At 45.2% G+C, this 16,110-nt stretch overlaps 2 protein-coding genes across 4 annotated transcripts in view; one reads left to right on the top strand and one right to left on the bottom strand.

Moving 5' to 3' along the window:
* LOC113646534 (CMRF35-like molecule 3) overlaps positions 1–16,110 on the top strand; it is a 254,033-nt gene that overhangs the window by 120,924 nt on the left and 116,999 nt on the right. The gene's annotated exons all lie outside the window — the stretch shown is intronic.
* LOC113661138 (CMRF35-like molecule 8) overlaps positions 1–16,110 on the bottom strand; it is a 256,058-nt gene that overhangs the window by 174,792 nt on the left and 65,156 nt on the right. The window lies entirely within an intron of this gene.

Raw genomic sequence — 16,110 nt, 5'->3', positions numbered from 1 at the left:
CCGAGTTGGCGGATGCGCCGCGTCGTTCAAATCAGGCGTGTGGGAACATTTTGGATTTCATGTCACGATGTTACAATGTTACGATGACAATGGAAATAAAACAGTAGATAGAACTTCGAGTGTGTGCAAGCATATATTTATGTTTTTTTTTTTATATTTATGTTTAAAATATTTTGACTTGTTTAAAAGACAGAGCTTGTAAGAGTTCCTCTCTTTTTCTTTATTTTTTTTTGTAAGAGCTACACTAAAAGATGGCAGTTTGATAAATGCAAGATAATTTCAGTCTTTGTGTGTTAAAAAGGCACAGGTTCCTGTAGAGATAACAACACAGTTAATCCAGTTTTCCTCCCGTTCTCTGTGCTTCCAGGGTGTGTTTACCACAATCGTGGGGTGGCACCAGGCAGTGTTCCTCAAAGAGGAAGTTCTCTAGCTTCTTAGGAAAGGGGCCATAGAGCATGTTCCCCTCCCAGAGCAGGACTCAGGCTTTTACAGTGGACGGGGGGCTGCGTCCGATTTTGGACATGTCGGATCTGAACTGTACTCTGAAGATTTACAATTTCAAGATGCTCACGCTCAGAGTTATCGTGTCCCAGATCAGGTCCGAGGACTGGTTTGTGACGATCGAACTCAAAGATGCTTATTTTCACATAAGCACTCTGCCAGAGCAAAGGAAGTTCCTCAGGTTCACTTCCGGGGGCGAAGTGTACCAGTATTGTGTTCTTTCTTTTGGCCTAGCCCTTTCACCACTCACGTTTACAAAGTGCATGGACGCTGCCCAGTGCATCCATGTACCGAATTAACTGGACTACTGGCTCAGTCTGGCCCAGTCATCGAGTTGTTGTGCTTGCCCACATGAGGTCTTTAGGCCTCAGGCAGAACCTAGGAAACTGTGTGCTTTCTCCTTCTCAGAGAACGACCTTTCTGGGGGTAGTTTGGGACTCCACTACGATGCGGGCACATCTGTCTCCCACTCAGGTGGCTTCCATTTTGTCATTTTGAATAGCAGTGAAAGCTATTCGGCTAGGCCGAGGCCTCTCTGTCACTGAAGCACAAAAGGTGCTCGGCCTCATGTCAGCAGCAGTCAACCTTATCCCTTTTGGTCTGCTTCACATGAGGCCATTCCAACTCTGGCTCAGGGGTGCGGGCTTCCATCATCGCAAACATCCCTTCAGGGTTATACGGGTTAGGCGCTGTGGGCTTGTACCCTTCTTATGTAGAAAAGACCCCAGTTCTTGGCCTTGGGTCCCATTCTAGGGGTGTGTCACTGTTGCAGGACTCTTTCAATGGACTCCTTTTCTTTGGATGGCTGCCCTGCCCAGGGTCTATGGAAGGGTGGCACATAAATTGCCTGGAGATGAGGGCTGTGTTTCTAGCATTAAAACACTTTCTCCCACAACTCAGGGACAGCCATGTCTTACTACGGACAACAGCACTGCGGTGTTGTCCTAAATCAGTCATCAGGGTGGTCTGCGTTCACGCCCCCTGTTCAGGTTGGCATGTCAGATTCTGCGCTAGGCAGAGACCAGGTTTCTTTTGCTGAGAGCGGTTTTCATTCCTGGGCATGTAAATTGGGAGGCAGACTTCCTGTCGAGTCAAGTGCTGAGGCCCGGGTAGTGTTGTCTCCACCACCACATGGTGGAGCAAATCTGGCAGATTTTCGGCCGGGCGGAAGTGGACCTGTTTGCCTCCGAGGAGTCGACCCACTGTCCGCAGTGGTTCTCCCTCTCTCATCCGGCCCCTTTGGGCCTGAATGCCCTTGTATAGATGTGGCCAAGGCTCCTTCCGTACGCCTTTCCCACGGTAGATTGGCTCCTGCAAGTCCTAGCCAGAGTGCATCACGACCGAGTCAACCTTCTCCTGGTTGCGCCTCGTTGGCCCTCTCCTCTGGTCTCTCGCTTTCTGTGTAGTGTCAGGTGGCTGAGGCCTTCCTGTAGACCGTGCCTTCCTTTCTGGGACCTCTCTGTGATCCTGGAGGGGCTGCTGGAAGCCCTCTTTGTGCCCATTTCTGACACTGAAGTCAGCTCTGCTTCTAGCCTTGGCCTCTCTCAAAAGAGTGGGTGATTTGCAGGCTTTGTCGATCGCTCCCCACCTGCCTAGAATTTTCCCCTGGCATGTCCAAGGCTATTCTGCACCCTAGGGCAGGATATGTCCCTAAGATGCCCATGATGACGGGTTTTCCAATCATCCTGCAGGCCTACTGTCCCCCGCACCATGAGTCGGCGGAACAGGAGAGGCTGCATTTGCTTTGCCTGGTAAGGGCCTTGAGGACTTATGTCCACCGCTCTAGCTTTTGGCGTAACTTTTAGTCTGTTTTGGAGGCCGGAATAGGGGTAATCCGGTTTTCAATCAGTGCCTGGCACACTGGGTAGTGGAGGCCATTATTCAGGCCTATGAGGTGTGCGGTCTTGCCTCACCTCTCGGCATCAGGGCTCACTCCATTCAGGGTATCGCATTGTCCAGTGCCTTGGCCAGGGGTCCTCAGGTGCGTGAGTTTGTTTTATCCATCTTATGTGGGATGCTAGTTAAATGTCAGGCTGTGTAGTGCTAATTGTTTTGTATTCCCCCTGTCAGCGTTCTTTAGTTACCCGATGTCCATTTGTATCCGGTTTATTACCGAACCAGTACTGTATCTTTGATTTGGTATGGCGGATGGCTGTATTTCTCCGGTATGCAATAGCATTTTATCTAAGGGTTTTTGAGGTTTTATCTTTTTTAAATTGCACTTATTTACTGTGCGTGAGATGCCTGAGATAGGCACAGGCTCCCCGTGACCCAAGGTAGTTCGGATAAGTGGTAGAAAATGTGTAAGAGTGAGTGAGAGTACTGTGCATGATATTTTCTGTTAGGTTCCCGAAGTCAGAGTGTGGTAATGATTTATTTATTTTTTTTGTGTATTTCATTTACAGTTTTTCTCAATCGATTTGGTACATTTCTCCAAACTCAGGTAACAGCTCTCAAAACAATTAAAACAATGATCAGTACACTTTGTAGTTGTCCTAAACAGATAGTAAGTTCTCCTTCATTTCATACAAATCACAAGTCAAAAGCATAATTTTCTCAAAACACTGTGCACAAAAATCCCTAATTTTATCACAGCAGTTCATACAGCCAACTATATCTTTAATATATCAGTAAAAACATTTGTAACTTTTTCATTGTTCTTCACAAAGATCACAAGCATTTTTGTACCATTTTAAAAACACAACAAACAATACTCTGTGAATTGTAAAATAGTCAGTTGCACACCTTGTGTCTTCAATTAATGCCAAATAGTTATCTGATGAGTTAGTAATCCACTCAACACAGAAAAAGCCAATTTCCTAATTGTTCACACAGCTGAATTACGTAATTACAACAACTACAAAGGGGAAGAGAAGAAGAACAAAAAAGACAAATGAGGAGATACAGTAAGAGAAAAAAAAGAAGTATGAGCAGTGGAAACAGAAGAGGTTTAAGAGTGAGAGGTTGTGGCCAGGGTAGAGGGTGAAGAGGAAGAGGAAGAGGAGATTGAGAAAAAAGGAGATAGAGAAAGAAAAAGAAGAGCTAAAGATGTAGGAGGAAGAGCGAGAAGAGCTGAGGATGTAGGAAGAGGAGAAGAGTTTGAAGAGATGGATAGATTGGAGGGCAATGGTATAGTGGTATAGGCACAAGCATGTCAAGGATGGATACAGCATTCAAGGCATTTTCCCCCATGATGCATGACTCGTGAAAATATTTTCTGTGATGCTGATGAAATTCTCTGGCCAGATGTAATTGAGAGGCATGATCAATAAAATAATTGATTCAATGAATGCAGTACATTTATCACTTTATTTTTTATTTACCTATGTGAGTCATTCTACGAAACGGGTGCCATTTCCACCTTGCAATTGTCGACATTTTCATTAAGAACAAACTTTTAGTTTTTTTTTTACTTACAACTTTAAATATTATGTTAATCCTCCAAAAAAACATATTTTCACACCTCAGGCACAAAATCCTTAATAATATTATCAATTTTATTCTGGCAAGGGAGTCTATTTTTTATCACCCCATCGCGGACAATATGTATGCAATAAGATTAGTAAAACAAGAAAAATATAATTTTAAAATCTAATGTTTTCCTAATAGTAAAATGTCAATTTTTTGGAAACCATTAATAGAAAGTGTGTAATTTAATTTCAATAATTATTCTTAGTTTTTTAATCTTGAAATATGAATGTGACATTTCAATGGCCTCATTGTTTGTACTTAAAAAACGAATAGACTTAAAAAATACAAATAAAGTTACATTTATTTGATTAGTCCACAAAACAAGAACATCATTCAATATTAATTTATGTAAAATTTATTTTCTTTTACATACATTTTTAACAAAATGGCCTGTGATGGGGTGGTAACTGATGTCACAGAGTGTTTCACTGTGAGAGGGTGGTATGGACAAATGCTTATTGCTCATGCTTATTTTAAACTTCATAAAACTGGGGAGGGGAAACATTAACACTGGAAATTTAATGGAAAACTTTGGTCATGCTCTGAAAAACTAAAAAAAAGAGCATCATTACAGTGACAGGGAGAGTCGCATCCACACATCCCTTTGGATCTCCATGTGGCAGGATGTCACAGGCTGTGGTGCTTGAATGATTTCGAGCACATCATCGAAGAGATACCACAGCAAGTCATCTTTTGGAGGCCAGAAGAACCCGTTGACACCTACACGGTGCATACATTTTACTAGGGCATGCGTTTCATCTGTCTCCATGATGATCCCAGGATAAAGGTCATTGTCATAATTAAGCATGCACCACTTCCCAATTAGATCTCCACTTTCCCAAGCAATTGCTTCTGTTGGCACCATCTGGGCTGTCATGCTAAAAGTAAAATGATTTGTTGTGAAGCATTGACATCTTAGCTGCTTTTGCATGGAGCACATGTTACCACTTGATAGGTTTTCATTGTGGATGGCACTAATGGAATCTTACCTGGCATCTTTTCCATTGCCTGCTCAACAGCTTCAGATGACACATAAAAAAACTTAACAGTTGTAGATGTTTCAGTTAGGGCCTTATATAGCACATGGGCATCGGGTATGTCACGCCCGTTGGTCACCAGCTTGTCCGCTGTTCTTTTCAAGTGAATGAATGAGTGGGTGGGTGAGTGAGAGAGTGATTGAGTGCGTGAGTGAGTGAGTGACATAATGATTGAGTGACATAGTGAATGATTGACATAGTGAGTGAGTGAGTGAGTGACATAGTGAGTGAAAGAGTGATTGAGTGACATAGTGATTGTGTGACATAGTGAGGTAATGAATAAACAAAACGGGGTTAACAGATAAAAAATATTAACCTATATCAGAATCCTTGATTTCACACATCTTCACATTCAAATGGGAAGCAGAACCACCCGTCAAATTCCTTACCATCACGTCACAATAAAACATGTGACGAGGTGGTATGTGACGGGGTGGTAAATATCATCCCAAAATGGCCGCATGTCTCCCATGTGGTCAAGTTCCTCACCTAGCATACGTGCATTCTATCTGAAATCTAATTTTATTTGCATTAATAATGTTAAAAAATACATAAAAATTAGTTTTCCCTCTCTATCTTGCGTGACGGGCTGGTTGGTTTGAGCTTGACGGAAGCTGCCTAACATGAAAAATCAACAAATAAAGAATGTAGAGGAATGTCAGTACTTGCCTGTTTTTGTTCACGGCTCCAATTATGTCAAGGCTCCAATGATGTCACCTCCGCTTTGTGATGTCATTTAATGCAACAGTACATTATTTATTGATAAACCAATTTAGTGTGATGGGGTGGAAAATCAAATTGAAGGACGCACACAAAATATTTACAAAAAATAAGGTTTATTTTGAATAAAATATATCTTATGTGAAAAGGGACACAAATATAATTCTGAAAATAATATCTTTTTAAAAAATACATAACTTATTTGGTGATATTTTAGATGCAAATGTCATGTTGGTCAACATGGACATGGGAAAATGGCATGGAACTAATGCAAAATTATTAAAAATAGTATGTTATTCTTTAAGAATAGTGTTTATTATATATCATGTTAACAAGAACATCTCCCAGAACAGAACCATCCAGCCAACACTAGCTGTATGCTCGCTAACCTTCATTTACGAAGTGGTCCTGACTGAAATGCAGTGAATACTTAACGGTTTCGCCAGTATAAGAGTGTGTTTAGTTTGCTGTGTTAACTGTTTTGAGAGCTGTTACCCGAGTTTGGAGAAATGTACCAAATCGATTGAGAAAAACTGTAACTGTATGAATTTTGTATCAAAGCAACAAGAAATGTGTTAATTGTATAGCCTACAAAGACGGATGTTGTGGTAACCGTGTTAAGAGTTTAGGAAACTTGTTAAATGTATTGAAAAACCTGTCATAGCGATTGTAAAAAACTTTAATGTGCTACACTTAAATAGGAAAACTATTAACTGGTTTTGTTGCAGAGATTCAGGGATGAAAAAACTGCAACAGCTCATGTTTACAGTGTGGCTCTTATATAGTGTCTTATATTTACATTTATATTTACAGTACATCATTTATCAGATGATTTTAATAAGTTCAACTGACTGAAGTGCTTTACAGTCTTTATTAGTAACACATGCTCCTGCTAGTCCAGTAGATCAGTGAACTGTCGGAACTTAGAGCCCGCCTCCAAGCTGACATATCACAAGGGTGATTTATACTTATGACTATAACTATTTATCAACTACTTTATCCAATTCCTGCTAATTATACTATAATCCAAACTGTTGAAGTAGTGAGAAAACTCCTCAGACCTGGATGAGAATGAGCAAAAACTTCTTTATTGTAGACAATCAGTCATCCATTCCATTGAGCTCAAAGAAAACAAAAAAAATCACTAAGTCAAAAGAACAAATGAAATACCCGAAATGAGCATTCACTTTTCACCAGAACTTTTCTTACAAAACAAAAGTTAAAGTATCAAAAGAAATGAAGGAGCTGCAGCATCCAACAATGGTTCCACCGTCTGAGCTACCCCACGAAAAACACTCTGAACTTCCCCTCCAAATTTCCCTCAATATATACTCCAGCGCCTCTAAGCGCCTCCTATTTTTTGATGCCTCCTACTCTCAGACAAGTTCCCAATATGTTTCAAGTTGTTCTCTGGGGCTCCGCCTAATCATTTACATGCCTCTTCCAAAATCCCCTTATTTCCCCGAAATTACCTCATACTAAGTGACTTCATATCCTGCCTTTTTGAATTCCCCTTATTTTCCAGAATCATCACCTGACCCTTACTCATATACCCTTATATGGATTTTACCCCTTTCTCGATTTCCTATTATTTTCAGCCTTTTTCGTCATTGTATTAAAAAAATATGCTCAAGAGAGCTTTACTTCCTTGTTGTTTTCACATTTGCTGCTCAGCCTTTCATGACAGGCACCACGTGGACTTATCTTTTCCTCAGCTACAATGAGTAAGTTTTCCTCATTCCTGCTCTTACTAGTCTACTTGATTATATGTTTAAATGATTATATATTAATGTTATTTAACTGACATATTCTACTTGGTTATATTATATTGCTTTGCTGCTGTTCCTAGGCTTTGCTATGACTGTGTATATTGCTGGAGCCCTTAATGCTGGCTCTTTCTTAAACTTTGTTAAACTTTTAACCTTTATTATGATCTCAGTCTGGCCTTCAGACTGGGCTTGCTCATTGCATTCTTTAAGCCTTAGTTCCTTTATCTTATCAGGGTTACTCCTTTTTCCTCTTAGGTTCACAGCCTCAGGGTCAGCCAATTCGTCCTGGTCACACCATCTGGATTTCCCGGTCTACTCCCTACAGGAGGCTAGCTCCTGCTGAGTTCATGGCCAGTTATCGCCGCTATCAGCTGCGTCATCTTTCTCAGGAGTTCTACTCTTTCCTGGAGCGCCTGTCCTCCTCTACACTCCCAGATCATCCTCTCTTGCCTTTTAACATCATGCAGGCGTCTCTGACTCGCTCTTCTTCTACTCAAACACCTCTGCCTCCTATCCTGGTGGATCAACGGACACAAACAGATGGTTGTCCTCATGCTGAACCCTGTTGCCCTAGGCTGATAACTCCTGCCTCTCCTCCACGTACCTCTTCTCCTCCCATTGCCTATGTTCACCCCCTGGCAGGTCCTACCTCTCCTCCTCGTGTCTCATCTCCTCATTTTGGCTACATTCCCTCTCTCTCTCCAAGTTTGGCTTCTTCTCCCTCTAACTCTGAGCCTGGTTCCCCAGGCATTGTTCCCTCTTCTCCTTCTCCCAGGCCTGGATCCCCAGACTATACTCCCATGTCCCCCAGGCCTGATAGCTCTGGTTATTACTAAGTTTGTTTGCAATAAACTTCCCTTTCTCTTTCATACTTCGTCTGAGTCCTGTGTGGTTTATTTGCATTAATTAACTACTTATTCTTATTATGACATCTGAGCTCTATACCCATATATCCTATGATATCAATCATAATAAGTCCTTACATATGCTCCTTTGGGGCACTTCTTTATGCATTATAGAATTTTCACAACATCACTCCCCCCTTTGAGACTGTAAAGTCTCAACAAAACCTATGTCCCAGTGAGATTGTCACCTAACCAAAACATGAACCATAAACATTAAACATAAGGAAAAACAAACATAAAGGGAAAACAACAAAAGCAGAAACAAAACATCACCACAGAAACCAAAACAGCATTCCCAACAACATCCCCCCAAACAACACAAACAAACAAAACACAAACAAAACACAAACATCCCCCCAAACAACACAAACAAACAAAACACAAAACAACATCACTATCCCCCCAAACAACACAAACAAACAAAATACAAAACAACATCACTTCCCCAACCATTCCCAAAACAGCATACAGTCCCAAGCTCATTCTCAAAAGGGTGAACCAGGAGTGAGCGAAAAACCCTCAGGAGTCCAATGCGAGGGAAAATTCTCACTCTGCCGCTCATAGCGCGACAGTGAACTCGGTACCACCAGGAACACCGCTAGCGCATTACGCAAACACAAATGTCTAGGCATGTCAGCAAGCTGTCCATGCATACGATGGGAAGTAATGGTCCTTCTACCACCATCAATGATGATTTCGATGCACTGACTGAATCCATAATGGTAGCGGGATCCTTACGCGTCGGCCTTCACGCAAGGCCGCCCAAATGTCCCGGAAGCGATCGGCACAACAGTCATCCTGGGCCGTGTCCGCCACCGCGTCTGAGGAGCCCCCTCTCCATGACATGGGCCCCTCCCACGAGTACATGAATCTGGGCGTCCCAATCGTGTCCGAAAACCCATGCCGCACAACCGCAGTGTGGGACGTCCAGAGCTTATATCCACAATAGAACAAAGTGCAATACTGGCGTGTGGTAGCTTGTATTATGTGGGGAGAGACAATGTGCGCATGTATACGTGCGCATACGTCCGCGCCCATAGGTGGAGGCAACACAAAAGGACCGGCGTACTTCATAGCTGTGTACTTGGAGTTCTCTCTGAAGATCGTACTGATCCATGCGATAGGCTTGGATCCATAACCCCTCTGGGAGAAACAGATCTGCATTGTCCAGGATGAGTGGCACAGTGCGCGAGTCCTCCAGCAGGGTGTACCATGTGTCAGGTGTCGGCGGTGGAAGGTATGTTAGCCATGTGCGACGTGGCGCGTCACCCAGATCGAAGTCCTCCCATATGTAATCAGACATATCAATGGCCACGCGCAGTTGGAGGCATGTGCAGCAGCAGTCGTGGGGTGCGGTGTTATCGACCCGACATGCGATGCCTCTAGGGGTGAGTTCCAGGCGCCCACATGTCCAAGGACGTCGGACTAGGGCTCATCTGGAAGGCAAGCGCAGCATGGCCCTGCACACAACACATACAGAGAGACGCACACACGCACAAAAGAGACAACGTACACAAACAAAACAGGACCAATGGCCCCCAGTAATTTCAGGCTCAAACATATATACATGTAAAGTTGTAATTCCACTCTAGTCAGTAGGAGACTATGAGCGTCCGACTACGGCCACCACCAATAGTGGTTGTGGTGTGATGAGTACATCCACCGTGGCAAGGTGGCCTTTATCTGATATTTATGTTTAAGTGAGTGCCAAATGTCCGAAAATGTCTGAGCATAATATGTCTTAGGGAGAATGGCCATCACCTCCGAGTCGCTGTTTCTCCGTAGGATTGGATGTAGCCAGGCTGGCCGTGGTGGGAGGCTGGCCAGGCTTTCCTGCGTTCCACGAGCGTGGGTGGTCCAAAGGGGATATCCGCAAAAGAACAGGGTGTAATACTGCCGAGTCATGCTTTGCTGAATGTTGCGCAATATGCATGTCTTGTTTTGGGTCCATACAGTGTTGCCACTGAAATGCACCGGCGAAGTTCGTAAGAATGTACACGCAAAACTAGTCTGTCCGTGAGCCAATAATCCTCATCTGGTTGATGCCAAGCTATCCAAGTTGCTTCTTCGAGCATGATATCCGCGTGTGAAAGAATCAGTGGGATGGGACGTTCATCCTCGTGGAGGGCGCTCCACAGGTCTTGTGAGGATTGAGGTGGGTATGACCTCCAAGTGCGTTGTGGCTCTCTTTCTAACTTAATATGCAGCCACCAGCGATAAGCAGATAGGTCCACTTCCAGAGCCAGTCGTCGGCACGAAAAACAGCAAGTGAAGTGCGGGACACCGGATGCATTCTAGAAGCGATAGGCTGTGCCTGCAGAGTCGCGTTCAAGGTGTGCACAAGGTGTTCCGCCGGAACGGAAGGCACTGCATCATTCTGTACACATAGAGACATAGCGGACGCGGACAGATAAATTACACGCTAGGGGTTAGTACGGGGGCAGTCAATTCTCGTACAGCATGTGGTCGTCCTCGTCTAACAGCGGAAACAGGTCTGGGTTTGCGTCTGCGTCTATGACGTGCAACTGCATGTACTGGCCAAAAAGGGAGTGGACTGTTTTGTCAATCAAAGCACGTAGTAGGGGTAGTCCACAGCAAGCAATAAAAGCTATAACTAGCAGCACTGTAAGAATTATCATACCTATGCGCATCAGTCCTGCCAGCCAATCTCCTGAGAGCAACCACTTATACCAAGCGGGATCTGGTTCGCCTGAGCTACGGACCATCTGGTCCCGGTTTGCTTTCATACAGGTTAATAACACGGATAGTGATCCCATGGGGCCCGTGTGCAGTGGGATAACGGCACAACAGTCAGAACCAATCATATCACATACGCCTTGCTCCGGCCCACAGTCCACAGTCCACAGTCATCAGTGTTGTGGCGTGCAATTGTTCTGAGAAGAGTCCTAGAGCTGCAATTGTATGGTTGATGAAGCGCTGCTGATTGTACCATACATAATTTATCCACCTCATGTTCCTACGCGTCTTAGCCCACATGGTCTAAGAGCTGTCCGAGAGCGCTCTGTGTTCCTCTGGGACGCCTACTGGCTCGCCCTTCCAGTCTATGTATATATGGGGATCCTCCGACCAGGCCGGGAGTACAGAAGAATTTGTGTACTCCACATACTTCGAAATGTCCCGTTTAGCGCGTGAGGTGTGAGTTGGGGTTTGAGTTAGGAGACTATCTAAGAGAGAGTCATTTAATGCCAGTACTGTAAGACCTCCTTCTAGCACAACCGGGGCACAGAGACCATGCCACATTCGGGGGAGCGTTTGAAGTGCTGTGCCGTCCCCACAATACCAAAAAATATCAGCTAGTGGCAGTGTGCCAAATCTAAGACTGGGAACGGTCATTAACCCTGGGACGGCCGTCTCACACCCATATTCTGATGTGTTACAGGGTGAGAGCACGTTTACTATGGGATGATGAGCATCCAACGTATCTTTACAAGCCTTTTTAGGAAGGAAACCCACCCACACTGCTCCCTTCGAGCGAACACATAGGGGAAACTCTTGATTAGGTCGCGTCCTAACTGTCATATCGGTTGGAACTGGTGAGGCCACTGGTTGGTACGTGCAGGATCTACTTATGTTGCCCATCCATTTTGGCCCATGTGTTCTGGCTGCTGATCCTAACAGGCAGAGTGCAGGGCATAAATGTGTATCATTATAGGGGGGCTTGTCACACTCATCCACTCCCCTGATAGGCATTATATAGGGGAGCTGTTTGGACCTATCATGGCATACGATACATGTACTATTGGTGGTGACTTCATGGGCTGAGTCTATCAGCCATTGGCGATACAAATTGCCCCCGGCCGCATCGGCTGTCGTGTTATATTGGGTGATACTTTTTACTGCAACATATGACATAAGATCTGTATAGTCACCCTGTAGAGAAGAGTTGCGGGGACTACACTTATTGCTCGTGCTATCAGTGCATTTGGCCCAAAAATCTTTACTGGCCTGACGGAACTGGAACCCAGGGCTCCATGCTGGAACATAGACTCGAGCCTTATAGGCTTCAACAAATGTAGTTCACTGCAACGAAGACGGGTAGGTAGCTGTGGCATGGAGACTATAGTACCATAATGCGTGGATTAGCCGGCAGTGACTGCCCTCCTCATCGTCTACAGGATGTCCTGTGACAACGATGCTAGTCATTGGGTCTACTGTCACCTCACCTGGCCGTCTAATACGAATTTCGAGAGTCAGAGTGTAGTAGGATGCCGATTGGTTAGTAGCCCACTCTACGGGGTTGGAGACTGATGCTGGAAAGGGACCTGTATATTCAAATGAATACATTACAAAATAGACTTTCGAACGCTGGCATGAGCAAGTAACCCTAAGGCGCATTTCATGTGTCCTTCTATGGCCGTCTGGGCTGTGTCGTTGTCCACCCCACCAATGTTGGGTAAGACCCTGCTCCTTGAAAGACCGTCCGTCCATTGATGGTGGCAGAACCTGTACCTAAGTCCCGTTTGAGTCTAATACCTATCTCAGAGCCATTGAACACTATCCATTCATTGTGGGTGTGGTTCGTCTCTACCTGTGGGTCACGACCCTCGGTACAGGCTGCCAGGAATCCTATTGCAATTGCTACATTTAAGCACAGTCCTATCACGCACGCTACATAAAAGAGTTGTGTCGTTGGCCCATCTCGTTCTTTCCTGCCTGCTCCGTCAGGTTTATCTAATGGTGTCTTTCGCGCATTGTTACCACGGGTTGGGAGTATCTGTACCATGGTGAGTACGGACATTATTTTACTTTCTAGTCATTCAGTGTGGACCAGAGTTCCTCGAGATTTATGGTGCTATATGGACCTGGGGGTATGCCTAGGCCCACAGTGTATGAGTGATCTGTCTGTTCGTCGTTCAATGGGGTCCCTGAGCTCCCTGCTGGGCCTGTATATACTGTCGGGATTATGTCAACTATGTTATCTGGGGGACCCACAGATGGTCCCACTATGTCATCTGATGACGAGCTGTCTGTTGCTTCCTGCCGTGTGCGTGCTCTAACTCTGGTGCGCGTTTCTGCAGCTGGGCCTGTCACCGGCGTAGGACCATAAGGGTCCTGCTCGTCCTCGTCGTTGGAGCGCGGTTGCCCTAGTCTTTTCGTGACCATGAAGTAGGCGCTTGTTCCCTTGACCGTGGCTCCGCCCTAGATGTCGATGGTTGTTCTTGGTCAATGGGTTGCTGTCCTTTTGGCTTGGAGGGTTGCTTTGTGGGCTTTTTCCCAGAGGAGGGTTGTTGGGTCTGTGGTGGCTGTTCTGTGTCTGAGACTGAGGTGTCTTCCTCGGTGTCTGCTTGAGCTGGTGCACGACAACAGTGATTGAGGTGATACCAGTATTCCTTACCTTCAACCTTGACTGCTCAGGGGGTAGCTAACACCACTTTGTACGGCCCTTCCCTCCTCGGCTCCCTCCAATGTTTTCTCTTGAATACCCTGATGTATACGTAGTCTCCTGGTTCTACCTAGTTAAGTGGCTCTTTTACCGGTGCTCCTTGTGTTGCTGCGCCAACCCGAGGATACAAGAGGCTATGTATATGGGTTAAGTGCTTTACATAACTTGACATTTCGCCTTCCATTTGCTCCAGCGATGGGCCCTTATAGGGGCCTCGTGTGTATGCCACAGGCATCGGCCTTCCTGTGAGCATCTCGTGAGGTGTCAAGTGTGTGGTGTGGTTTGTCTGTGAGCGCATCTTCATCAGTGCTAGTGGCAACGCTTTTAGGTTTGAAACCCAATTTAGGTTTGTACTGTGGCATATCTTGGCGATTTTCTCTTTCAGTGTCCCGTTTGCTCTTTCTACTTTGCCCTGGGAACTGGGATGGTACACACATCCCAACTTTTGTTTAATGCACAATGCTTGTGTGAGGGATTTAATTACTTTGTTTACAAAGTGAGGTCCATTGTCTGAACTTAGCAAGTCTGGGATACCGAACCTTGGGATTACTTCCCTACACAGGAACTTAGCCACTGTCTTGGCATCATTTCTGGCGCAGGCCACTGCCTCAACCCATCTGCTGAACACGTCAATTACTACTAAGATGTATTGCTTCCCTTCTGCCTTTTCTGCCATATCCACAAAGTCCATCATTAAGTGTCTAAACGGGCCTCTAGGTTCTGGGATATGACCTATTGGAGCTGTAAAATGTTTTCTGACATTTCTTGTCACGCACAACTCACATGTCCTCAAAGCCTTATCCACCATGCAAGCCAAGTATGGAGACCACCAATTCTTCCTGATAGTTTCTATTATTACCCTCCTGTTACAGTGATCTATCCCATGTGCTTCTTTTATCAGCATTGGTAATAGTGCTGTGGGTGCTACCCACAATCCTTCACCCCCTCTCCATACTCCTGTATCCCTATCCTTGAAAGCACCTCGCCTGTCCCATTGTTCTACTTCCTCTGGGCTAGCTGTCTCCTGAGCATCTCTTATGTCCTCAATTGTCATTTCTTGTGGACGCCCATCTGGCTCTTCCCCTTGTAGGACTGCCATTAGACACCTCTCACCTACTGCTGCCATTTTTGCTGCTTCGTCTGCTGCAGTATTCCTCTTTGTTATTGTCATACCATCTGTCTTGTGGGCTCTGCACTTCACTATAGCCAGTTTCTTAGGTAATTGTATGGCTGCCAACAACGCCGATATGGCTGGCCCATGGGTAATGGTTGAGCCATCTGCTCTCTGGAAACCTCGTTGTGCCCATATCGGCCCAAAGACATGACATACCCCGTATGCATAAGCAGAATCTGTGTATATTGTGCACGTCCTTCCTGCACCTAACTTACAGGCTGCTGTTAGGGCTTTTATTTCTGCCAATTGTGCTGAACATGGTTGGGGAACAGTCACTTTGCTAACCGTCCGGTACATGTTCTCAACTAGATCATACTCCACCACTGCATATCCTGCTCTATTTCCATCATTCGTGTGATAACATGATCCGTCTACGAAAAAGATTTGCTGTGCTCCTAGGAGTGGTTGTGACTCTAAGTCTGGGCGAGCTTTTAGAAATTTCTCAGACTCCTCTGTACAGTTGTGTGGTGTCCCATCTTCGGGCAACACCATCCTTTCAGCTGGGTTCACTGTGTTACACCTCTCAATCGTCAGTTCTGGTGCTGACAATATTACATCATATCTGGTTCGCCTTGCGTTTGTTATTACAAAAGCCTGACTTGTCAGTAATGCATGCAGTGCATGTGAAGTGTATAGTGTCACTGGGTGACCCATCATGATTGTAGACGCCTTTTGATATGCAAATGCAGCTGCTGATATGGCACGATAGCAAGGCGGCATGCCCTTTTCAACATTATCCAGGGCGGTGCTGAAATACGCAATAGGTTGTTTTCCCATGCCTTGTTGCTGTTGCATCAGTACTGCAGATGCAAACCCCCGTCGTTCTGACACATACAAATAAAATGTATTACTGTAATCTGGACTAGCCAGCGCTGGGGCTGATGCTAGTGTGCATTTCGGCATCTCAAATGCCGCTGATGCCTCAGGTGTCCATGTCAGCTGTGCATTGGGTTTGGTCTGATCTGCTGCCTTTATCAGGTCCCCAAGTGGTTGGACCTTTAGTGCAAAGTCACATACCCACGGTCTACTGAAACCTGCCATGCCCAGGAATGTCAGCATTTGTCGCACGGTTTGAGGTCGTGGTGCTTCGCGTATAGCCTGCACATGAGCCGGTAGTATTTTTCGTGAT

This window comes from Tachysurus fulvidraco, chromosome 18 (genome assembly GCF_022655615.1).
Source record: "Tachysurus fulvidraco isolate hzauxx_2018 chromosome 18, HZAU_PFXX_2.0, whole genome shotgun sequence".
In the NCBI taxonomy this organism is placed as follows: domain Eukaryota; kingdom Metazoa; phylum Chordata; class Actinopteri; order Siluriformes; family Bagridae; genus Tachysurus; species Tachysurus fulvidraco.
This window is presented reverse-complemented; position numbering and strand designations above follow the sequence as displayed.